Below are 24167 nucleotides of genomic sequence, written 5' to 3'. Positions count from 1 at the left end.
ATGCCCAGGTTTCTGGCTTATTCCCCAGTAGGAGGCGTGCAGGAGGCAGCCGATGTTTCTCATCGCTTGTTAATGTTTCTATCTCCCTCTCCCTTCCTCTCTCTGAAATCAATAAAAACATATTAAAAAGAGAGAGGCTTACGCCCCCCACTCCCCCATCCCCATCTCTGCAATCGTTTCTCTAAGTAGAAAGTTCCCTAAGCAAAGGTGTGCGAGAGCCGTGAGGCCCGGTGGCTGGCAGCTCGGAGCTGTGCCAGCTGCCAGTGCTAAGCACGGCCTTGTGCTGGCTTCAACCGTGCCTGTCGCCAGAAACCCTGCAGGGCAGTTGCCGAAACAGAGCGAGTGTCCTCAAAGGGTAGCAGCGCGCAGCGGGGCGAGGTCAGAGCCGTGCTTGGAAACGCGCCCCCTTTCCTCTCCGGCCGCCTCGGCACGGGTGGGGGTGTGGCGGGGGGGGGCGGCTCTCCTTCTCTAAAGGATTCGCGGTTGGGAGGACCTCGAAGCCGCACGGAGCAGGCCCTGGGCCCGTGGCTGTCAGGCCCTGCAGAAACGCAGGCGCCGTGTGTGCTGCAGACGGGCTCCGTGTCCTTGTCCCAGAAACAGTGGCGTGCTGAGAGCTGCTGTTCGTCATGAGAGGAATCGGGGTTCTGTGTTTTGGTGTCTGACGGAGCCTTCTTTCCCCTGGGCTGTGCGTGGAAGAGCGGGGGCGGGAAGCCAGAGGCGGGTTGGCCCGTGGTGTTCCTGGCCTGGCAGTAGGGATCTGAGCTGTGAGGGGCTGTGACTATCTCGCATCAGACCCAGGGTGGCATCGGAATGGAGGGGGGCTTTCAGCAGGTGGGGGCTGGTCCCTGGCGGTGACAACTCCCAGGAGATGAAAGGGGAAGAACACGGGGGAAGCTCACTCGATATGGCCGTGTTTATCCGAGAGGGGCTTCCGAAGAGGAGATCTGACAGGAGTTTGGGTTTGTTAGGCTTCAAGAGGTGCTTTGAAAGGCCTGACAGGGTGCCCTCGGGGGTAGAGCAGAAGATAAGGCCCTTCCGAAGCAGCTGGACCAGGAGGGAGGGAGGGATGGGTGCTCCCATAATGAAGGGTTATGGTGAAGTGTTGGGATGGGAAAAAGCAAGTAAATGTGAAAAGGCCAAAGGGTAAGAACCATTGTGTGACCAGGTCAAGGTGTGGGTTTTAGTTTGCGATGAGGTTAAGCCTCGTTTTACACGTCTTGGCTGTGCATGTTGCCTTGTTGGTTATTTGTTCCTATCTCCTGCCCATTTTTTCATTTGGACTGTTTGCCTTTTATTTATGGAATAGAGGCCCAGTGCACAAAATTCATGCACAGGGTTGGGGGGGGCGTCCCTCAGCCCTGCCTGCACCCTCTCCAATCTGCGACCCCTCAGGGGATGTCCGACTACCAGTTTAAGCAGGGATTGGGCCTAAACCGGCAGTCACATTCCTCTTGCAATCCGGGACCGCTGGCTCCTAACTGCTCACCTGCCTGCCTGCCTGATCACCCCTAACTGCCCTCCCCTTCCCAGCCTGATGGTCCCTAACCGCCTTTACCTCGGCCCCCGCCACCGTGGCTTTGTGCAGAAGGAGGACTGGACGACCGGGAGATGTCCAGACGACCCGGTGTAATTAGCATATTACCCTTTTATTAGTATAGATATTTAGGCCTATTAAGATATATACTTTGGAGCAATGCTAATCTCTGGTCAGTTAGATCCGTTCGGATATTTTTCCCCGGCTGTGGTTTCTCTGCACCTCCCTTAAGGATCTTACGATGCCACAGCGGTTGTTAAACGTTAGTGTTGTTCAGTGTGTCAGCCCTTCCCCTGTACGCTGTGCCTTTGGGTCTTCTTTAAGTGATCTCCCCGACCCTCGACGCTTTCTAAAAGCTAAAATTCTCATTTTCACATTAAGATTTTAAATCCACCTGAGACTTATTTTTACGTATTGTATTTAGAAGGGACCCACTTTTGTTTCCCACATGAGGTCTGGGCCCTGTGACTGAGGGTTTGGAGGGGCTGGCACAGGCAGACGGGGCTCCGTTGTCACCACAGACTCTGGGGCACGGTCTGCTCTGGATTCAGGAGGAAATGGGTGGATTTACATCAGGGAACTTACAGATAAGTGTGTGTTCCAGGCCGTGAGGAGATGCAGACGTGAAAAGACTCCGTCTCCAGGGCCTGGGAGTCGACTCCCTGAAAGAATTTTTCGTTTCCAGAAGCACAAGTCAGACCCAAGGGGACTGGGCTGGCAAAACGAACAGCAGCACCGAGCTGGCCAGAGACACCTGTGCCCGAGGACTCGGCACCTGAGCACCTGAGGGGACCCCGCCCTTTCCGGCCCCAGCAGGCTGCGCTGCGGAATGGCGGGGGCCTTCATTCACACCAGGGAGCCAGGTGGGGAAAAATGTACGACAGTCCACGTAACAAAAGTCTTTGGGGTCCTCAATAATTTTATTTTGTTCGTTAATCCTCACCTGAGGATATTTTTCCATTGATTTTTTTAGAGAGAGTGGAAGGTGGGGGAGAGACACAGAGAGAGAAACATAGATGTGAGAGAGACACATCGATTGGTTGACTCACGCCTGTTCCCCAATAAAGGCCAGGGATTTGCTCTATCCACTGAGCCACACCTGCTGGGGCCTCAATAATTTTTAGGAGTGGAAAGGGGTCCTGAGACCAAAGGGCTGGAGGTGGCCCCTAGGAAGGCTGCTGCTTTGGTCCGGTGGGTTTCAGTTCTGCTGTCCTTAACCACTTGGGCCTTTCCAAGGGTCTCCATTTGCTGGAGTTTCTCCTCCTGTGAGCTCTGAGCCGGGATGGCCACACGAGGGCAGCAGATCCCGCCGGGAGCCACCCTGCGGACCTCGCCCAGGTTCACGGTCCTCCTGCAGCCGAGTTCCTGTGGGGTCTCCAGCCAGCGGTGCGGGAGAAGAGAGGGTGCGAGGCCCAGGGCCCTGCCTGGTGGAGGCCAGGCCCTGCGTGCTCCCTGCAGGAGCGGGGAGTGGAAGAGGACCTGGATTTTGACCGGAGCCTGGCCACACGCAGGGGTGACCCGTTCAGCGAATGCGCACCATCACCTCCACGTGCAGGGCTGGGCTGGAAGCCCGTCTCCCGGAGCCTCAGCTCCAACCTGGACGTGTTTGTTCCTGTTTCCATGGTCGCCGAGGGAAGGTACCCTGTGCTCTCTGCTGTGTTGACGTAAGAAACATCCAGACGCTTTTTATTAGAGCGTCTCTGAGCCCCGCTGACGGCAGTTGCCGGGAAGCAAGGTCTCCGAGTCTCTGGAGAATGACAGTTTGGCAGTTTCTTTAATGCACTGGGACTTGAGGAGAGATTTAAGGAGGAATGCATGCACGTGGGAGAAAGCAAGGCAGAGATTGAATTGCAGGGGGTTCACGTGTCCTCTTAAGGGGGTTATGCTTATTTCCAAGGTGTGTTAACACGTTAAGCGCCCAGCCTATTTTGTCTTCCGGACGGAAAGTATAGGGTCAGTCACCAGTGACTGACATGGGGCTCAACGTGCTAAGCTAGATCAGTAGTTCTCAACCTTGGCTGCACATTAGAATCACCTGGGAATCTTTTTAAAATCCTGATGTCTGGGCCTCATCCTCTAGAAATTCTGTTTCTTTGTTACTCATGTTGTGGCCCCACCCCATAACAAAGAAACAGAATTTCCGGAGGATGAGGCCCAGAAATCAGGATTTTAAAAAGATTCCCAGGTGATTGTAATGTGCAGCCAAGGTTGAGAACCGATGAATTAGATGCACAGAAACAGTGGTCAGGCTAGCTGAAGGCAAAGGTAAGTTCTATGCCTGGGGTGTGACTACCACCCTAACCCCCTGCCCAGCCCACTTTTGTGCACCACTGTCGGTAGCGTATAGTTATCAGGCAATCAGTGTTCAGGCGAGAGGGGGGGGCAGAGGCCTTCCGCTTCCCGGTTAGCTCATCTCAGATGAAGATAGAGGCAGAGGGCACATTCGGCGTTTTACCCCAAACTAGGGCCTCCTCTCCATCAGAGCAGGTGATGGACATCGAGCAATGACAGAAGGACCTGTGGACACTTAACTCAAAATGACCTCCGCCTCCCGGACCTGGCCGTCCCAGCGAGCGCTCCTGACGCCGCACAGCATCCCGGCATGCCGGCCCGGCTCGGCGACTGGTCAGTGGAAAGGCCTGAGCTCTAAATTCGCAAGACAAGGCTTCCACTGCCAAGTCTCCGGGTCCTGGTCGGTGCTCTGTCCTTTCACTATAATGCCAACCCCATGTTTGTTTCCCCCTAAATACTCATCATCGTACTAAGTCAACCCAACCACACACGGACGATCAGCAGTCCGTGCGGAAGTGTGGCCTAGTAGTTAAGAGCAGGGTTTTGAAGGAGCAGGTTACGGTCCTGGTTCCACCATGTGTTAGCTGTGTGAGCTTGGGCGAGTTGCTTAACCTCTCTGTGTCTCATGGTAAGCGCTCCATAAACAGTAGCTGTAAACGTCACTGCCTTTAAAACGCACAACTTTTCCAGGCGTCAGCGTCAAGAACATCAGAAGTCGTCTAATGCGGTGTTTTCTAACGTGTTCACTCTCTTGCTTCCAAGTAGATGGTGCTTCCATTGCTGCAGCTTTTGTCAAGTTCATTTGCCTGCAAACCCCTTTCTCTCATCACCTTTGAACTTCCAGGTTGCTGGTGTTGGCACAACACATCCTAACCATCGGCCGGTGGAGAAATCTGGCTCCTCCCATAAGCCATCAGGCAGCCTCAGCTGCAACACCTCGAGGTGATCACGTGGACAGTCATGGTCTCTAAGAGATAACGCTGACAGAGGGTTTGCCATGTGCCAGGTGCTATGATAAGCACCAGGCATCATTATCTTATTTAATTCTTTTTTAAATGGTTTTTATTGATTTCAGAGAGGAAGGGAAAGGGCGAGAGAGAGAGAGAAACATCAATGATGAGAGAGAATCATTGATCGGCTGCCTTCTGCACGCCCCCCATTGGGGATCGAGCCTGCAACCCAGGCATGTGCCCCGACTGGGAGTTGAACCACAATCTCCTGGTTCATAGGTCGACACTCAACCACTGAGCCACACTGGCCGGGCTTACTTAATTCTTATAATCACACTAAGAGCTGTCTCCTTTGACAGGTGTAGAAACAGCCTTAGAAGAGCTGGGTAACTTGCTGAAGGTCACGTGGTGAGAAAGCACCAGCCGCAAGCCCAGGGCGGCCTGATTGGCCTGCCTGTGGGACCAGCCCTCCCCACCAGCCCTACTGCTGCCTGCAGCCGCCCGGTCCCTTCTCACTGTGGGAAAGCCCTCCTTGTGCCCCTCGAGCTGGAGCTGGTCTGGCCACGCCCCTCTCCCAGGTGCGCACACAGCCATCACTGGTTTCAGTGCTAATGTCTTGTTTGCCATTGTTCCTGGGACTGGACCCATCCGGCTCCTATGTCTTTTGCTCAAGTACTTCAGCATCCCTTTGGGCCAAAATCCTCAAAGCTGAACACAGTTGTTTTTTTGTTGTTTTTTTTATATTTCGTTATTGATTTCAAAGAGGAAGGGAGAAGGAGAGAGAGATAGAAACATCAATGATGAGAGAGAATCATTGATTGGCTGCCTCCTGCACACCCCCTATTGGGGAACGAGCCGCAACCCAGACATGTGCCCTTGGCCGGAATCGAACCTGGGACCCTTCAGTCCACAGGCTGATGCTCTATCCACTGAGCCAAGCCGGCCAGGGCTGAACACAGTTTTATCTACTCCACTGTTGTATGGTAATTGCATTTTTAGGAAATCATACCTTCCCCAAAACGACTTTTTTTTTAAAAGAGGAGTTCTTATCTAATATGAGATTTTTTAGATGGGGTTAGAGAATAGAAAATTTTAGATGTATGATAACACAATTATTTTTTCTCCTGCAGGAATTTTGACCACAAAGCTGTTTTTCAGAGCTCTCGTAGCAGCGCTATGACACCTTAAACATCCTGTCATTACCCCTGGCTTTTGCTCAAGTGTGATAGTCACACTCCCTCTCTCTCTCCCTCCCTCTCCCCCTCCTTCTCTGCCCTCCCTCCCCACAGTAGCGCCATGTCAACACACAGTTTCTCCCCAGCCTCACTGCTTCTGTTACCTGTGTGACTAATTGTTTAGTGAAACCTAGCAGCTGGGCTACTCATAACAGTTTTCTCCTCCCAGACTCTGTGCTAGTTCCCAGTTGTGGTCACTTTGTAAGCAGTAGCCGTCCCCGTGATGGGAATTGTCTCCTAGTTCATCAGTGTCATAGTGAATTCTGGTCCTGAAAACACCACAGCATTAAGATCACTTGAACTCTCGGTGGGTTTCGACCAGTGTATGGTAGCTTGGAACGACCCCTCTTTTGCTCTGGACTTGACCTTCATTAATTCAGCTCCAGATCTCATCACTTTGGCAGCTGCATTGCCCAAGGGAGCTTGTCTTCCAGCAGAATCACTGCCCCACAGTCCTGCTCCACTGCTGCGTTGTACTGTGGAGCCCCATGGAGGGTATTGCGCTTCCATCTGCTCAAGTTCATCTGGTCAGACCTGGCCCATCGTGTCAGCCCAGGCGACCATCTGGGAGGCTGACGCTCCTTCGGCCTCTGTGAACTGATAAGCAGGAGCCCTACACCAGGGTTTCCCTGTGGGTCACTCTGTGGTGATAGCCGTGCTCCGCTCTGTGCATCGTGGGAGCTCCTGGCCACATGTGGCTATTGAGCACTTAACATGAGGCTACCACCTGCATTGTTAAACGGTAGTTGTAATTTTAAATTGTATTTCACTGAACGTCTTCAGCTTTTGCATGTCTGGAAACTTCTCTCTCTCTCCTTCAATTCTAAGAAGGTAGGACCCAAACCAAGAATGAACCAAAGGCGGGGAGACAGAGCAGCCACGAAAGACGAGAGTTTATCTGACTCCCTGTTCTCCTCCGGGTCAGGACGTGTGTGTTGACTGGGAGGAGGGGAGGAGGTTTCCCAAGTGCCAAGTGCCAAGGCACAAACCCTGAGATAAAAAGTCATAAATAGACCGAGGAGCTGACCCAGGGCCAGGTTCCGTGTCCTTGGGCTGGTAGACTCGGAGGCCAGGATGCGGGTTGGGGGGCTGGGGCTGAGCAGCTGCGGTGGAAATTTCCATGGGCTGTCCCCCAGCTCTTGAGAAGCTCTGGGGCTCCACGTGGCAGGAGGAGGGCAGGGGTTACGACAGTGGCACCAGACATGGTCCCAGCTCACAAGGAGCGAGGCCCCTAGAGAACAGGCGCGGGCTGCTTGCCAAGAAAGCCAGTAAACAAGCAGGTGGGAAAAGACGAAAACAGAGCTGTAAGGTCGAGGCGCGGAGCCAGTCAAGATAAAGTAACTATCACCTCCCAGGCATTAGGACCCATTTCACCTCCTAAGGAGAATGTTGGAAACACAAACCTCACATTAAAGGTAAACGTTGAACCCGGCTGGCGTGGCTTGGTGGCTGAGTATCCACTCATAACCAGGAGATCACGGTTCAATTCCCGGTCAGGCACGTGCCTGGGTTGCAGGCTCAATCCCCAGTGTGGGGCGTGCAGGAGGCAGCCAATCAATGATTCTCTCTCATCACTGGTGTTTCTATCTCTCTCTCTCCCCCTCTCACTTTCTCTCTGAAGTCAATAAAAATATATTTAAAAAATAAGATAAAGATAAATGTTGACTCTATTACTTTAGGTACTATTAAAAGGGTCACGAACTATATGTTAATTTTAAAATTAAATTCATTGGAATAACATTGGCTGATAACAAAAACATTTCAGGGATACAACTAACATTATAATGCAACATCTGTATACTCTATCGTATGCTCCCCACCTGAGGTCTAGTCTTATATTATTTTCTTAAAAGGAAAACAAATGGTCCTATATAATAAAAGGCTAATATGAAAATCGATGGAACGGCCGGTCGCTATGATGCACACTGACCACCAGAGGGCAGACTCTCAACTCAGGAGCTGCCCCCTGGTGGTCAGTGCACTCCCACAGGGGGAGCGCCCCTCAACTAGAAGCCAGGCTCATGGCTGGCAAGCACAGCGGCAGTGGCGGGAGCCTGTCCCGCTTCCCCGGCAGTGCTGAGGATGTCTGACTGCCAGCTTAGGCCCGCTCCCAGCCGGCAGTAGGACATCCCCTGAGGGCTCCCAGACTGCAAGAGGGCTAAGGGACACCCCCCCCCAAGTGCATGAATTTTGTGCACCGGGCCTCTAGTTTATTATAGTTGCTAGTGACTGGGATATTCTTAAGAATTCAGGTTAAAATTGCAAAATCACTTTTTGTATCTTTTTTTTTGTGTGCCCTTAACCAGAATCGAACCTGGGACCCTTCAGTCCACAGGCCGAGGCTCTATCCACTGAGCCAAACCAGTTAGGGCGCAAAATCACTTTTTAATACAGAAATCAATGAAAAGTTATCAAAGGACCTCAGTTCTATGTCTTAGTAATAGTTATAAAAAGCTTTAAAGTGTGTAGTTTTGTAAAATAGATGTTACAACCACCCCAGGAACTGGAGGTGTGTGTGTGTTTTCCTCTCTCCCTAGTAAGATTCATGTTGTGTGTTTGTGTGTTGCATGCACACGTGCACGTGTGTGAACCCATGATGCTCATCTCAATGCCGCATTCCCGATGCGCTGGTTAGGATGCTTTGGGTTGCAAGTAAGAGAACCCATAAGGAGAATTTATTGGTTTGCATGGCTGAAAACTTCAGCGTTAGGGCAGACTTCCAATATGGTTTAGTCAGGGCTCCCTGATTCCCTCTGCCTGTCCTCACTCGTGGCCAGATTCCTTTTCAGGCTGGTTTCTCCATGTTTGGAAGATGCCTGTGAAGAGCAACTCAGCTGGAATTTCTTGACAATGACAATCTGGGGGGAGAGAGGCTATTGCTTCTCATAACTACTGACCATGAGTCCTGTGCTTCGTTCTGATTGGACCATCCCAGGACCCATCACTGTGGGCCTGCCATGTGCTGACTGACTCAGGCTCAAAGAAACCTGTCACTTTGGCATGTGGGTAGGGATTGGCTTGCACCATAGGGGTCCACTCCCGCAATTGGGTGAGGCCAACGCCACTCACACTGATGGTGACTACACAATGGGGAGGAGACAGGGGTGTTGGAAAGATATTCCCAAGGTCTACCATACCTTGGCAGCAATTTAAATTTTTTTTTTTTTGAGATTTAAAGAGTAATTTCTAGATATAAGGTGCTATAGGAAGTATCAAGATACGGAGTTTACAGTTTATTAGATATAAAAAGAAAATTGACAAATAATTACAATACGCTATCAAGTGTAATGTAACAAAGAGGCATGCAATTGCTAAAGCAAAGTCTTATAAAAGTAAAAGAGAGAGAGCGAGCTGCTGGCTGAGGTGATCAGAGAGGCGTCATGTAGCAAGTAAATTGGAATTCGGTCTTTTTTTTATATACATATTTTTATTGATTTCAGAGAGGAAAGGAGAGGGTGAGAGAGATAGAAACATCAATGATGAAAATCATTGATCGGCTGCCTCCTGCACGCCCCCTACTGGGGATCGAGCCCACAACCCAGGCATGTGCTCTTGACCGGAATCAAACCTGGGACCCTTCAGTCCGCAGACCAATGCTCTATCCACTGAGCCAAACCAGCCAGGGCTGGAATTCGGTCTTAAAGAATGAGTAGGACTTGAGTGATTACAGATTGGAGGGGAGGACCCCGGAGGCAAGGGGGCAGCAAGAGCAAAGCCCTGGAGGCAGAACGCCGAGGGGGTTGGAGAAAGGTGGCGGCCAGGTTAGTTGGAGCACAGGTTCTAGAAGTCGTTGCCAAGGCAGGAAATGTTACCCCAGTGCCAAGCTATCTCGGGGTTCAGATAATACCTGAGTAAGTAGGATGAACGGTCCCACAGAGTTCGGATGCACAGGTGATCCTGTCTTTCAGATTTTTTCTCTCATAAGGAAAACGGGCTTCGTTCCCCACTGGCCTGATTAGTCACAGGAAGTTCAGCATCTCTCTCCTGGGGCTCCTTCACTCACGTGTCCCCAAACCCAGAGGCGTACACAGTCCAAAGTCAAGGGGGTTGTCTGACTTTCACATCAAGCCGGGACCACTGGTCTCTAATCAGTCTGGTGGCCACACCAGTCCCCGGGTCTCCGTGGCTCCTCGGCAAGGACAATCCACACTGGTCACTTGGAGCTTAGAGCAAGTTTATCACTGGTGACCGCGCGTGATCCCAGGGCTCTGCAGTTCAGGTCCCAGCTCTGCCCCAGGGACCCTGGGTGAGAGGTCGTCGGGGGTTCCTTGGGGATGCAGAACTCCTGTCCTCGGGCCTTCCCTGGGGTCCACGGCACCAGGAGGCAGGGAGCTTGTCCTTCGGGGCTGCACACCCCCCATAACGACATAGCGACCTGTTCTCCCATCTATGAGGCCTCCTACGCAGCCTTTCCCCACCGCACACACCCCTGGGTTCTTGGGTGGGAATGATGTGAAATGTCTTACATGAGCAGATGACTTTCTGACACCTCTCCTGGCACAAAGAAAAGAAAACCCAAAGTTCAGTCACCAGTGGGCCATTCTGCCCTTTCGGACTCGGGTCTACGCCTCTTTGTCTCTTCCAGAAATTGCTTATTTCCCCTCGGGGAGCAGGCCCTCCGGTGAACTCTTTTCTCAAAAGTTCACATTGACTTTTAACTCGCTTGGTCACGGCCAAATGGAGTCTTGTGTGTGCCCTTGGTCCGTCCTTCCCTATAAGGGACCTTCTTTTCCTTGCAGCTCTCCGCCTGCCCTGACCACATTCGTGCCTGCAGAGGGCTCTTTCTTTTGGGGGCACAGGGCTCCTCTCTTTTCTAAAGTCCCCTTCACAGCCTCATCCCCTTAGCCCTGTTTCTGGACATCTCAGAAGGAAATGGTGCAAGAGATGGACCTGCAGCCCAGCTTCAGTATGTTGTCACTTCTCTTGTTTACAGATTTGGAGCCCAAACTTGGAAAGTACTCGTAAATTTAAGTGAATAAAAAAATGTTTTTTATAAAGGTATACAGCGACTGTCTGAGAGAGAGCGCAAAGTAAAACATGTATTCAGTACCTGGATGTCTTTCCACACACACCTGAGAACTTAAGGACAAGAGCATGAATTACGTACTAATTTTTGACTTAGAGGGTTCTGCATCCCAATTTATGTCATGTAATCAGTTATCTCTCCTGGACAAAATCAACTTAGATCAGTTGCCTCGGGTGAGGTGGGGGGCGATTGGAAAGAGGGACATAAAGGAACGTTTTGGAGGGAAAAATTGTTCTATATTTTAATTGGGGTGTTGGTTATATGATCTATTCATTTGTAAAACTTAGGAACTGAACTATAGACTGAAGATCTATGCAGTTAACTACATACAAATTATATCTCAATTGAAAAATAGAAAAGGTAAGCCAGTGATTTGGCAAACTTGGCCAATTTCAATATGCTACAGTGTGTTGAAAAGAAATTAATCTGAAAACAAAAAATAATACCCTATTGAGAAGGCAGACATATGCTGTAAGGATATGGTAATAGTTATAAAAAGTTGTAGGAGCCTAACCGGTTGGGCTCAGCGGATAGAGCATCGGCCTGTGGACTCAAGGGTCCCAGGTTTGATTCCAGTCAAGGGCATGTACCTTGGTTGTGGGCACATCCCCAGGAGGGGGCGTGCAGGAGGCAGCTGATGGATGTCTCTCTCTCATCGATGTTTCTAACTCTCTATCCCTTTCCCCTCCTCTCTGTAAAAAAGCAATAAAATATATTTTTAAAAAAGTTGTAGGAAATATTATCACAGTAGTTGTAGGAAATATTAAAAATCAGCAAATAACAGGATTGCTTCTATTATGTTCCAAGGGAAATGGAGAGCAGGGGAGCAGACACTGTTAATGGGCTAAGCGCGTGTTCAGCGGTGGGAGCTGGCTCCTTTATTGTGCTTACTCATGTCTAATTGTGTGGCGAGCTAATTGCAGTAATTAGTCTTGCCTTTGTTGAACAGGCTTGGGGATTCCTTGAAGTCATTCTCTTAGCAGAACTGGGTTGGACTTTCCTTAGTCTGGAGGCCTCCTCAAATTCTGGCCTGCGCTGGTGCTCTGGAAATGACCTGGTTCCCCCCATTGGGGCTGGGGGGGCGTGTGACGAATCTTGGAGCCGATGAGTCATGCCCGCCAGGCCGAGGAGCAGTGCGGACCGTTGTGGGCTCTGCACTGTGCTGTTCTCTCTGGGCACCTGCCCAGCCTTGCCTCGGTTCCAATTAATCACATGTTGAAAACAAACAGGATTATTCACAGCAGCACTGTTTGAAATGGCAAAAGAATTAAAACAGTCCTCATGACCATCGAGGGAAGACTGGTTGAATAACTTATGATTTATCCACATGATGTAATGCTGAAAAAAAAAAAAAAGAATGAGGACTCTCTATGTACAAATTTGGAAAGGAGTTCCAAGCTATGTCATCCAATGGAAAAAAATAGAACAAAGTGTACTGGACGACCGTTTCTGTAAAATATGAGTGCGTGTTTGTATTTGCTTATCTAAAGAAACTTTGAAAAGAGACAAGAAACTTGATACCAGTGGTGACATTTGTGTGGGAGGGTTGGGGGGCCATTGGGGTTGGGAAGTGGGTAGGAGAGACATGAAGTAGGGGAAGACTTTTCACTGCAAACCTTTTTAAAATAGTTTTTAAAAAAAATCATGTGAATGGATTACCTAAAGAAAGGTGAAGATCAGTTAATTAAAATGTTCAGAAGTCTTTAAAAATAGGAAAATGTGTTAGCGGAAGGGGAGCACTAATGATTACCTAATCCAGAATTCCCCACACAGGGCTTGTGCAGGTGGCATGGGCAACCCACGTACTTAAAGCAGCACAGGCTTGTTCGTTTCATTGCGCTTTTTTTTAATCCTCACCCCAGAGATAGGTCTTATCTAATAAAGAGGGAATATGCACATTGACCATCACACAGTAACGGAGGCAGGGATTCTGTAACACAAGATGGCTGTGCCCACAGCGGAGGCCGAGTTCCTGTAACGAGCCTTAACGAGCAATCAGCAGGGACCTGCGGCTGTGCCCCCTCCGACCCCCCCCGCTCTGGTGCCGGGCTGGGGGACCTCAGCTGCGCCATCGCCCCGGCACTGGGCCAGGGGACCTGAGGCCGCGCTCCCCGCCATGCAGGGCTTGATGGGGGACCTCAGGCCATGCCCCCCACCCACAGGGCTTGACAGGGGACCTCAGGCCGCACCTCCCGCCCACAGGGCTTGACGGGGAACCTCAAGGCGTGCTCCCCGCCCTGGGCCAGGGGACCTCAGGCCATGCCCCCCACCCCAGCGCTGGGCTGGGGCACCTGAGGCTGCGCACCCCGCCTGGCGGGGCTTCACTGGGGACCTCAGGCCACACCCCCTGGCCTGGGCCAGGGACCTCAAGGCACACCCCTCGGTTTGGGCTGGGGGACCTCAGGCTGCGCCCCCTACCCCGGCGCTGGGCCAGGTGACCTGAGGCTGCACCCCCACCTGGCGGGGCTTGACACGGGTGGGGCTGGCCGGGTCTGGATCTAGCCCAATGGGGGTGGGGCTGGCTGGGTCTGGGTCTCGCGTGATTTCGAGGCGCACGTGGGTGGGCAGGGACTTGACTCTGGTTCCCATGGCATGCCCCAGACTCTGACAGGAGGAAGATTTTCATATATATTTTCTTTCAGTTCTGACACTTCTATTTATACAGAAAGGGCAAATAGCAATATTAAAATATTTCCTCTAATTAATTCCCTTTTAATGTGCACACATTTCATACACCAGGTCACTAGTATATATATAATTGATTTTTAGAAAGAGGGAGAGAAACATCAGTGTGAGAGAGAAACATCTATTTGTTGCTTCCTGCATAGACACTGACTGGGGATCAAACCTGAAGCCTAGGTATGTGCCCTGACCAGCAATTGAACCTGCAACCTTTTGGACGATGCTCCCACCCAATGAGCCACCTGGCCAGGGCTCATGGTGCTTACAGCACTGCACTTTGCAGATAACTGCATTTTTAAAAAATTGAATGTTTGGGGCGACCTTGCGCCGAGCAAATTGAAAATCTTCTGGAAAGGATTCACCATTCCAGATGCCATTAAAAACATTCATGATTCATGGGAAGAGGTCAAAATGTCAATTTTTTTCCTCCTTTCCGAACCTTCCTTATTTTAATGATCATGTATTACCTTTACCACCCAAACAAACATAAAATGGTAAAAGTTAAAGTCATATGAAGCTTATGAATGATGCTGGTTAACTACATGTCATTTAGTTTTACTATCTTTTACTTAAATTTTAACTGAAAATCTCAGGTATCAGCTCCTGCAGCTATCATTTTTAAAACTCTATTGTTGAAAGTCTTACAAATGTCCTCCTTCGCCCCCCCCCGCCTTTGCAAAATGTCAATATTAACAGGAGTTGGAAGAAGTTGACTCCAACCCACGTTGACGCCTCTGAGGGGTTCAAGCCTTGGGTGGAGGAAGTACTGCAGACATGGCGGAAACAGCAAGAGAACGAGACTAGAAGTGGAGCCTGACGATGGGACTGAACTGCTTCAGTCTCATGACAAAATGTTAGTGGTTGAAGAGTTGCTTCTTATGGGAGAGCAAAGAAAGCGTTTCTTGAGATGGAACCCACTCCCGGTGAAGGTGCTGTGAAGGGTGTTGCAATGACAACAAAGGGGTAGAACGTTACATCAACTTAGCTGACCAAGCAGTGGCAGTGTCTGAGGGGAATGGCTTCCATTCTGAAAAAAGCTCTCCTGTGGGGAAACGCTAGCAAACAGCATCACATGCTACAGAGGAGTCGTTTGTGAAAGAAAGTCAACCGATGCAGCAAACTCCAATGTTGTCTTATTTTAAGAAAGGTCCATGGCCACCCCAACCTTCAGCAGCCGTCAGCATGGAGGCGAGGCCCTCCCCCAGCAAATATTATGAGCGCTGAAGGTTCAGATGATAGGTAGCATTTTTGGCAATGTTCTTTTTTTTTTCCTTTTCTTTTATTTGATTTTTTTTTTACAATATACAAAATAAATCTATTACCAGGTTGTAGATACAAAATAATTAGCCATTTACATGCAATAAACATTAATGTTTCAAGAAAAAAGATTTTAAATATGCTACATGCAATAAACATTAATATTCCAAGAAACACGATTTAAAACATGTTACATGCAATAAACATTAATATTTCAAGAAAAATGATTTAAAATATATTATATACAATAAACATTAATATTTCAAGAAAAATGATTTAAAATATATTATATACAATAAACATTAATATTTCAAGAAAAAAGATTTTAAGTCTATATAAAAGCCTAAGCGACTTAACAACCAGAATGACCGGTCGCTATAATGTGCACTGACCACCAGGGGGCAGATGCTCAATGCAGGAGCTGCCCCCTGGTGGTCAGTGTGCTCCCACAGCAGGCGCGCTGCTCAGCTGAGACCTGTCCTGGTGGCCCACCAGCCCACTGGCAGCCACTCACTCCCTGCAGGTCCAATCTCCGGAGAACAGGCCAGGTACCGAGGGACCAATGCTGCTGGCATGTTCGCAACAGCGCCTCTGGCCTCTTGGAAGTCGGCCTTGGGCACTGCAGCCACTTCCCCTAGATCAGTGGTTCTCAACCTGTGGGTTGCGACCCCTTTGGGGGCCGAACGACCCTTTCACAGGGGTCGCCTAAGACCATCGGAAAACACATATATAATTACATATTGTTTTTGTGATTAATCACTATGCTTTAATTATGTTCAATTTGTAACAATGAAAATACATCCTGCATATCAGATATTTACATGACGATTCATAACAGTAGCAAAATTACAGTTATGAAGTAGCAATGAAAATAATTTTATGGTTGGGGGTCACCACAACATGAGGAACTGTATTAAAAGGTCACGGCATTAGGAAGGTTGAGAACCACTGCCCTAGACACTCCGCAAGGAAAAACAATATAAAAGCAGCTGCCAGGTGGCTCCCTACAACAGGTGGGAATGTCAGCGGAAAGGATCCGGAACCCTGGGCCGGCAAAGGGTGTCCCACTGCCCGTCTGGAGGGCTGATTGCGTCATGGGCTCCCCACCCCCTTGGGACCCCACCCATGCATGAATTTGTGCACTGGGCATCTAGTATAATAATATTACCAAAACTGTATTAACATAGTATAATATCACAAAAGTTGTAGGAAATACTAAAAATCTGCAAATAACAGGATTACTTCTAAAATTTTTTTTTCTCTGGCTCTATTTTTGTTCATCAGTTTATGTTGTTCATTATATTCCACAAATGAGTGAGATCATGTGATATTTATCTTTCTCCGACCGGCTTATTTCGCTTAGCATAATGCTCTCCATTTCCATCCATGCTGTTGCAAATTGTAAGAGTTCCTTCTTTTTTACAGCAGCGTAGTATTCCATCGTGTAGATGTACCACAGTTTTCTAATCCACTCATCTGCTGATGGGCACTTAGGCTGATTCCAGATCTTAGCTATGGTGAATTGTGCTGGTATGAACATAGGGGTGCATATATCCTTTCTGATTGGTGTTCCTGGTTTCTTGGGATATATTCCTAGAAGTGGGATCACTGGGTCAAATGGGAGCTCCATTTTTAGTTTTTTGAGGAAACTCCATACTGTTAACAAAGTATTCTTTAATTAAGGCACACAGATTGTGTTTTTAGACAATAATGCTATTGCACACTTAGACTCTAATATAGGGTAAGCATAACTTATCTGCACTAGGAAACAAAAAATAATGCCATGCCTCGCTTTGTTTTGCATTTGCTTTAGTGCAGTGGCCTGGAAGCACACATCTGGGGGCTGTGCCTACATAATAAACCCCTGCCGCCCCCATTCCCGGCATCAACAGAAAAGGGCTTTTCATTTTTCTAATAATATTAAAATAAACAAGTTTCCAAAAGGTAAATATTAATTCCAATAGAAAGTCTCAGAAGCAAGGGCAAGCCTGTGGTTTGAATGCATTGTCCGTACTTTTCTTTTTTCCACCAGCTCCATCAACCAGCTTGCACGGAGCTGCAGACCAGGCTCTGGGCACCGCCTGGGAGGAAGTTGCGGGCCGACCTGGGCCCCGACCTTAAGTCTCCGGTTAGAGGGGTGGTTTGGGGCCCTCTCCCTGCGGAGGCGGCGCTGGCGGGCCCGCCCCGGACTGAATGGGCCGTGCGGTTCCGCTCCTGCACGTGCCGGCGGATCGCCCCGGGAGAGGCGAGCCCAGCGGGGAGCCGCCAGCTTGGCGGGCCACCTGCTGGGAGCCCGGCCTGGGGCGCGGGCGGCAGCCCCGGCCCGCAGGCTACGTTTTGGGGATCGCGCCCGCCGAAAGCCAGCAGGTTAGCCCGCGGGCCAAGGACGAGGAGGCGGGGCCGGGACGCCCCGAGAGCGGGGAGGGGCGTGGGGACGCCTCCGGCGGGCACGGTGCAGGCCTCGCCGGTCCCGAGTCGCGTTCTCTGCAGCCCCGGCTCCTCCTCCCGCCGCCTCCCTTCCAGGCCCGCTCGGTGCCGGGAGAGCAGGCGGCGGCAGGAGGCGGCCCACCGCGGCCTCGTCCGGGGCCTCGCCGCCAGGAAGGGCCGGCTCTCGGGCGCACGCGCCGGCCACCAGCCCCACATTCCGGCCCGGAGCGGGCTTCCCGAACTGGGGGAAAGGGCAGCGGGGAGAAGAAAGAGAGGGCCCCGCGCGCTGGGAGGCCTCCCATTGGCTGCTCTCGTTCCGCCCTCGATTCTGATTGGCCGCGGGCCGAGTGCACGGATCGAGCACGCTCCTCCGCTCTGCGCGGCGTTCGGCCGGCGACGGCGGCGCAGCCAATGGGAGCAGCGCGGGGGCGGGGCTCCCCGGGGCGGTCGGCGCTGGTCTCCCGGCGCGGGCGAGCTGGTAAACACTTCGGGCGCGCAGAGGCGGCGCGAAGGTGACCGCGGCCCAGCTTCCTGCCTCGGGGTAAGGATGCCGCCCGCCGGCCCTGCGCCGCGTGCCTGCGGCCAGTGCGGGGCCGCCCTGGCGTCCTCCCCCAGGGGCCGCGCGCCTTCCCCTGGGGCGACTTTCACTGGCCGCGGGGGCGGGCTCGCGCCTCGGTGCAGGGTGGGGGCCCGGCGGACGTCGCCCACCCCGCGCCCCCCAGCCCGCGGGCCTGCCTCCGGGAGGGCCGAGCGCGGCGGCCGGACCCGGGTGTCCGGAAGGCGCCGAGCAGGCCCCCGACCCGCTGCCCCGCGTCGTGTCTCTTTGTCTGCAGGCAGCTCCCCGCGCCCCTTCCCTCGTGGTGGGATTTCTCTTCCCTCCCGGACCCCTCGGCGCTGGTTCGGCGGCTCTGACGGGCCTGGCTGCAGATCCGGGTCCGAGCCTTGACTCCTGACCCGAGCCCGCTGGAGGGAGGGGTCCATAGCGGGGTTTGGGGTGACTTTTGGTCCTTTCTCCCGCTCCCTTTTGTTGGGCCCCTCCTGCTGCTGCTCGGGTTTGGGCTTAATTGCCTTTCTCTGGCCTCCCGCCCCCTCTGCCAAACCCAGGCCCGTTCTCCCAGGTGCCTGGGGGCAGGACTGGGGCCCGTCCGTCCGTCTGTCCGCCCGGTGAGAGGTCAGGCTCCCGGGGGGAGCGTGTCCGCCCTCCCTGCTCGCGGGGGCCAGGCTGTGCGTGGCAGGAGGCCACAGAGCTGGGCATGCCAGCTCCCCTGTGCCAGAGGATTGCAGCAGGCACTGGTGCCCGCGGCCAGCTGTCCTGCTCCGGCTGGGGGTCAGGCTGGCAGGAGGGCCCTTCTCCTGGGAGATGTTAGGTTAGGTGGCTCAGGAGGCGGCGCCAGAAACAGAGAGTCCAGTGAATCAGAAAAGAAAGGAAAGGAAAGTTTATTCTGCGTCCCCGGGAGACCCACGTACCCCCAAAGACAGGGCACGTGGATTCACGCCAACATGGAGGGGGGCGCTGTTTTTATACCGCGGTTGGGTGAGGGGCGGGGACATGAGCTGAGGTATTCAGTTGAGGAAGCTTCAGCTGCAGGGGGTCAGCAAGGTATTCAGGAAGGAGTCAGCATCTGTGTGGGGGTATGTGGATTCAGGGAGAAGAAGCCGCTATCTGTGTTTGGCACGTTGATCTGTGAGAAATTCCAGGGGGAGTCCATTGTCTCATCACATGTCTGCATGTATCCGATCCTGGGCTCTCTCCGACCTAACAGGAGAGGCCCAGGGGGGAGGCGGTGGTTCGGGGAGCAGCCCCTTGTCTGTGAGGCGCTGGTGCTGGCGATGGCTGCAGGCTGCAGGTGGTGCAGGGCGGTTGTAGTTTTTGGCGAGACCTCGGGCAACTCCGGAGAAGCGGTGGCCGTCCCTGTGTGCCACCTAAGACGGGATCCTCCTCCCCGGACTTGACATTTCGGGCCGGATGGCTGTGATGGGAGGTGACCTGTGCATTGTGGGATGAGTAGCAGGTCCCCGGCCTGTGTCTGCGAGGTACTAGGAGTCCCCACCACACACACGGGCTGTGACAGCCCAAAATAGCTCGGAGGACAGCAGCGCCCTCCTGGAGAACCACTGAGGTCAGACTCTAAAAGAGGCTCCTAGGACCTGAGAGGTTTAGGAACTGGGTGGTGGCCTCTGCCCTAAACTGTGTGGACGGGGCTTTAAAGGGGACCCCAGCCCTGCTCCCGGGGAAGGTAGTGAGGGATGGGGGGCAGAAGCCCTGGGCTGTTGCCGTGCCCGCTGCATGCATGGCAGTGGCCGGCGGGTCCCGAGTGCAAAAGAAGTGGAAGACTGGTGGTTGCAGCCTTTCGGGATTTTGCCAGACTGGAGATATGCATGAGAGATAACCGTGGGGCAGCTTTTAAATCCTGAGCAAACCAGTCGAAGCTGCCGGAATGCAGGCAGAAGGGCCGACTCAGTTCTCCGCAGGCGGCTTTTCCAAGGTGATGCTCGCTCAGCCTCACATTCTAGGAAGACGTCCCTGTGTCTTGTGATATGGGAGGGGTCAGGCGTGCACCTGCAGGGAGGAGGTGCCTGGAAACATACGTGTGGGTCTGTTTAAATGTACCACGTGCCCCTCCCTGGGACAGGCCTCCCGGAGTGCAGTGGTGCAGCATGGACACCTGTATAGTTTGTGCAGGTCTTTTATAGTTGATTCTTCGAAGCATCCGTGTCAGAGACAGTGAGCCCTTTCTTTCATGCAGAGAAAGATACTGTAATTCTGAGTCTAGATTTTGCCTTCAGTCTACCAGTAAGCCAGAATTTATGCCCCAAATTTCTGAGTCCTAAGTGGATGGAATGCAGAAAAAGCTGAAAAACAGGTGATTATTGTACAGGGCAGAGAAAAACATCCCAAGTGCCTACCGTGAATTTCCCTTTCTTGTTGTCAGTCAGCCCTGTGGGGATGTGTTAGGATTTTCCCATAACACTCCTTGGTTAGTGAGGGGGTCTTTCTTGCCCTTTGTTGCTTGTAGAGAAGCATCTAGACAGGGAGTTCACTTCTCCTTCCTCAAAAAGACGTTTAAAAAAGTCTATTATTGGGAAGCTCCAAACTTAGCAGGATAATTTTCCGTCAGGAGCCACGGACACTGAGTCATTATCTTTGTTAGTTGAAACAAGAGCTGTGTGCAAAATTAGACAGGAATATTTAGGTAGACAGTTGTCTTGATCTGACAGTGTTGTCTGGAAATAGTTCCAGCATTCCCGCTAAACAGCGGCCTGGGAACTGCGAGAGCCGCGGAAGGGAGTGGGGGATGAGGCCCAGCTCCTGCAGGTGCAACTGCGGGAAGGGTGGGCTCTGCTGGTGCAGAGTGAGGGGAATCTAGGTGGGACCTGAGGGGGCATCTCTCCACCCTTTGCAAACTCGAGTGGGCATCCATCGGCCTGTCCACCAGCATATTGTTTGAGCCCTTGACCCTTAGTTTTGAGGTCTGGGTCCCACAGAATATCGAAAGTTGGAACTAACTCTGAAAATCTCCTTTTGCTCTTCATACTTGGGTGTGATTTATTTTTAGTGTGTGCATGTGTTTTCACTCAAATGGCCATTTCAGGGTATTGTAGAATCTGTTGAAATTGAATAGTGACTGAGTTCTTGTCTCAGGAGCCATCGACTTGCATTAAAAACAAAAAAATTCCTCCTATTCCCATCTGGGCTGGGGAAGAGGCGCAGCGTCTGGTCCAAACCTGAAAATTCCCTGTGTGCCCTCAGGGTCGGTGCCCCCCACATCCTGCCCTTGAAGAAAAGCCCACTGAGATGGCGGGTGGATCTGGTTAAACAGATCCTCCTCATTGTTTCAATTCTCCTATTTGTTCCTCCTCGTTGAACAGATATCGGCTGATTGTCTGCCTAAACATGGCAGTGGGAATAGAACAGTGAGTAAGACTTGGGTCCCCGACCTCAGGCAGTCGTAGTAAGGGGTGTCACCTTGGTGTGGTGTGGACGAGGGACGCTGGGTCAGACACTTCTAACTGATGGACACTGCAAAGGCTTCTTTTTAAAAATTATTTATTTTTATTTATTTATTCTAATCCTCACCCAAGGATATTTTCCATTGATTTTCAGAGAGAGTGGAAGAGAGAGGGAAAGACAGAGAGAGAGAGAGAGAGAGAGAGAGAGAGATATCAATGTGAGAGAAACATATCAATTGGTTGCCTCTGGTTGGGCTGGGAGGAGCCTACAATCGAGGTATGTGCCCTTGACCAGAATCGAACCCAGGGCTCTTTGGTCTGCAGGCCGACACTCTATTCACTGAGCCAAACTGGCTAGGGCTGCAAAGGCTTCTGGAAGGAGAAGGCATGGTAGCTGGGCTCCTGAGGATGAGCAGGATTTCAGTAGGAAGAGGCGGAAGTTTGGGGTGGGAGTAAGGGGCCAGTGCTTCCCAGACTCTGGTAAAGGAACAGGTTTTATTCCCCCCCACCTCAATTTGTTGCAGATGAATGCTTTTTCGAGACGCAGGAAGACCTGCATGGCAACACTAAATTGCTGTAAAAGTTTCTAAGTGCTTATTCCTGTTACGGAGGTTGACAATATCAGTCCAAGAGCCACGCTGAGTAGCATTGGTCCAGGCAGCAGGCTCTTGGAACAAAGGCCGGGGGTAGGTGAGCGCCTGGGGATGGGGTGAGTGCAGTCTGGCTGAAGGGTGGGAGTGGGGAGCAGTAGGGGGCTGGGCAGGGAGCACATGGGGGTGAAGCAGCCTGTGTGATCTGCCCTGAGGAGTGTAGGTCAGTCCGAGCAGCATTGCTGCCAGCTGTGGTCCTGTTACATTTGATCTCGGCAGTGGGGTCAGGAGGGCTTGGCTTAGTGCTCCTGGTCACTTTAGCTGTCACTTCAGGTCAGGCCAGAAAGTGTTCCTGAGCCCCTACAACTCACTCGCCAGTCCAGCTACAGCCTGGAGGGCTCTGGGAGGCAGCTCCCTGCCCTGTGTGCACTGTGGGCCGGGGAGAGAGTGTGGTTATAGGGCAGACTGCAAGGACCTTTTAGGTTCTCAGCTGTGGGAACCCAGGTGGAGTGGGTGCTGATGCTGGTGGAAAAGGGCTGGGAAAGCAGCTTCCTACTGGGAGGCCTGGGAGCTGGAGCCTGAAGGAAGAGTGAGGTTTCCAGGGAGAGAAGAGCTCTAGAGCCGAGGCCCAAGCAGGGGCATTGCTGTGGGGAGGGCACTGCGGCCAGCAGGTGTGTGCAGAGGGTTGAAGGCAGGTCAGGGTGGACAGGGAGGGAGCCCAGGGAGGTGCTTTGTGAGAAGTGAGGGTGGCCTGAGTCCCAGGAGGGGGTGGGGGAGGTGGAATGCAAGGCACAGATTCAAGAGAATATACATCTATGCAGATAGGATTTCTAAACTGAGATTTCTAGTTGGGAGGAGGAGCTTTTTGGGTGTGTATGGGTGGTGTCACTGCTGAAAACAGAGGTGCGGGCGGGAGGAGGAAGAGCTGGCTGGGGTAATGGTGATGTTAGTTTTAGATACGTAGGGGTTGAGGGGCTGCGGGATTTTCCTCCATCTTACTTTACTCAGATGTAATTGCATACGTACATTCACTCTTCCCAGTGTAAGGTGCTGTAGTTTGACAAATGCCTATAGTCACATAACCATCACCACAGTCACGGTGTAGAACATCCCCTCACCCCCCACGTTCTCCTGGGCCCCTTCATGGTGCCTGTGGGATTCTGAGGGGTGATGTGATGTGTGCATAAACGGGGCTTGTTCTGGAATGAATTGGTTCAGTGTTGAGATGGCCTGCTTGGCCTGAGAACGGGATGCAGAGCCTTGGGGAAGCGTTGCTATCACCCATGGAGCAGCCCAGGGGACAGTGTAGATGAGCAGGGAGGATGGGGCCAGGACCAGGCTGGGGGCTCTGAGGAAGAGGAACTGGCGAAGGAATCCCAGATGGGGGGTGAGAGTGAGTCATGGAACCATGGAGAGGGTTTAGGGGAATGTGTGGGGCCAGCAGGAAATGCTGAGGAGGGTGGTGTTGGGGTGGCCTCAGGTGTATTGAGCCATCAGGTGGCTGTTGTGAGTATCACAAGGGGAGGGTTTGGGGTGGGGCCAGACAGTGTGCTGGGTTAAGGAAAGATGGGAAGTGCACTCTATCCCTGGGAGAGGTTGGCCAGGATGAGGCTGAAGGGGAAGCACATTGGGGTGGGAACACTAGAGAAGGTTGTGGGCGGAGGTGGAGGATGTTGTGGACGGAGAGATGGAGGGCAAAGGAAAAACGGGGAGGGGCAGGGTCCTAGCGGAGGAGGGAGGAGGGTGCCATCAGTGTGGGGAGGAGAGGATGGGGAGGCCAGGCTGCGGGGCGGTCTGAGATGTAGGCCAAGGGTTTGAGCGTGCTCACATCTGGTTGCCTCTGTTTTGGAGGGAAACAGGTCAGCTCTAGAAGGAGTGAGGCCCTCTGATCGGAGTGAGTGGGGCAGGGTGGGCTGGGGTGGAGCTGGAAGAGAAAGCCAGGTTGGTGTCCTGCCTTCGGTGCCCTGGGTCCTGGGTCTGCCAGCCTCTGCGGAGCTGATTGTTCCTGGCAGGGCAGTGAATGAGGGTGTGGGTGTGAAGAGAAGGTTGTGTGAGAGGGGCCGCCCCTTCCTTGCTCTCTGCCTCTGCACCCTCGCGCTGGACTTCCCCAGAGGTCTGTTTCCTGAGATGCCCTGTGAGTCCCTCTCCCCACCCAGGGAAGCAGGGTCTGCCCTCCCCATTTGCTATTGTTATGGAATGTCTAGAAGGGTCAGTACTTGAATT

At 52.2% G+C, this 24167-nt stretch overlaps 1 protein-coding gene across 1 annotated transcript in view; it reads left to right on the top strand.

Moving 5' to 3' along the window:
• Nucleotides 1-17863: 17863 nt before the first annotated feature.
• COQ8A (coenzyme Q8A) overlaps nt 17864-24167 on the top strand; it is a 40625-nt gene continuing 34321 nt past the window's right edge. Inside the window, exon 1 of the mRNA XM_070401333.1 lies at nt 17864-17944. The gene's annotated coding sequence lies outside the window, so the exon portion shown is untranslated. The remainder of the gene's footprint in view (nt 17945-24167) is intronic.

This window comes from Myotis yumanensis, unplaced genomic scaffold (genome assembly GCF_028538775.1).
Source record: "Myotis yumanensis isolate MYYU_CA2020_CCGP unplaced genomic scaffold, mMyoYum1.0.hap1 SCAF_22, whole genome shotgun sequence".
NCBI classification, from domain to species: Eukaryota; Metazoa; Chordata; class Mammalia; order Chiroptera; family Vespertilionidae; genus Myotis; species Myotis yumanensis.
This window is presented reverse-complemented; position numbering and strand designations above follow the sequence as displayed.